Source organism: Crinia signifera, chromosome 9 (genome assembly GCF_055691185.1).
Source record: "Crinia signifera chromosome 9, ASM5569118v1, whole genome shotgun sequence".
NCBI lineage: Eukaryota > Metazoa > Chordata > Amphibia > Anura > Myobatrachidae > Crinia > Crinia signifera.
In genome coordinates this window covers 70,075,572-70,077,059 of record NC_139225.1, presented here as the reverse complement: position 1 = coordinate 70,077,059, position 1,488 = coordinate 70,075,572, and the positions used below count along the sequence as shown (strand labels likewise).

At 49.9% G+C, this 1,488-nt stretch overlaps 1 pseudogene; it reads left to right on the top strand.

Moving 5' to 3' along the window:
• Nucleotides 1-863: 863 nt before the first annotated feature.
• LOC146039967 (U2 spliceosomal RNA) lies at nucleotides 864-1,004 on the top strand (annotated as a pseudogene).
• Nucleotides 1,005-1,488: the final 484 nt, after the last annotated feature.

The window sequence follows — 1,488 nt, the reverse complement described above, 5'->3', positions numbered from 1 at the left end:
AAACAGAAACCGGCTGATGGGAGTTTCCGCTGGAAGTGAAGGAATCGGCAATTCCGGTGTCCAGTGCCGGAAGTTAGTGTCCACGTTCCGCGGCCATCTTGTATGTGGAATCGCAGCAATCTTGGATTTAGAATCGCCATCTTTAATATAGTTCTGAGGAGGTCGGAACTAAAACGGGTATCTTAGGTGTGGTATTAATTACATACAACTGAGGTCACATGACCAGCTAATAGGACATAAATGAGTCTGTGTTAAATAAACACTAGGTCATATATATTCCAATAAATTACCCTACAGAACACCAACTTCAAACAGGTAACACAAAGACTAAAAATACACCCTTACCAATACAATGCTGGTTATACAGTGGCCATAATACAGATTAGCAGGCATAGTGATTTCAGGATATAGTGTAAATCAGGGGTGGGGAACCTTTTTTTGTGCCAAGGGCCGTTTGTATTGGGAAAAAATCCTTCGGGGGCCATATGTAAAAATGTCTCTTACAAATTGTTCTGCTGCAGCCGTCTCACACTTCGGCGGCTGCCGCTGAATAGGACTGACAGTCTCCAGTTGCTGTTGATTAAGAGGAATCTTGCGAGAACTACCGACCTCTCTCGAGAATTCCCCTTTACTTGACTCCCGGCAAAGCCGCCTGGTGGGTGGGAGGGCCACTCAGATGGCTACGGGGGCCGCATATGGCCCCAGGGCCTGAGGTTCCCCACCCCTGGTGTAAATCATACTTGCCTACCTGACCCTCTCCATGAGGGAGAAAATGCTAATGATAATCATACATTACCAGGGAAGCCCAGGAACAGAGCATTTTCTCCCTCATGGAGAGGGTCAGGTAGGCAAGTATGGTGTAAATCGCTTCTCGGCCTTTTGGCTAAGATCAAGTGTAGTATCTGTTCTTATCAGTTGAGTCTGGACCGCCCCCTGGCAGAGAATAGAGAAAAGCAGTACCACAGTATCTTGTTACTGAGCATGATGTGATTAATCCACCTCATGTTCTGGGTGAGTGCTGGGAATGGCTGAGTATCGATGCCCTGCTAGGGAGGGAATACCATTCTTTTCACTGGTAGGGAGGAGAGAAGAATTGGGCTTTGAGATGGGGCTCTTGTTCAGGGGTCTTTGCCTCTGTGGGAGAGTCACTCGAAAAGCCCGGTCTAGTATCCACTCCCAGGAAGAAGGGAAAAGCTGGGACCGAGTAGATTGCTCTCTGGTCCGGGGGTAACATGTCGCCCCCGGCCAGGGAGACAGCGAAAAGCCCAGCCCAGTACTCAATCCCTGGGAGAGGTGAAACGTCGTGACTGAGTAGGTGGTTTCTTCTTCCTCAGTTGGTCTATTTGGGCCTCTGCGGGGGAGACTCACCGAAAAAGCCCGGTGGAGTATCCATTCCCATGCCGGGGGTCGGAAAGGGCCCACTGGTTGAGCGGAGAAACACTTGGTCGGACGCTGACTGGCTGGCTGCCTGGAGTCCGAGGCTGCACT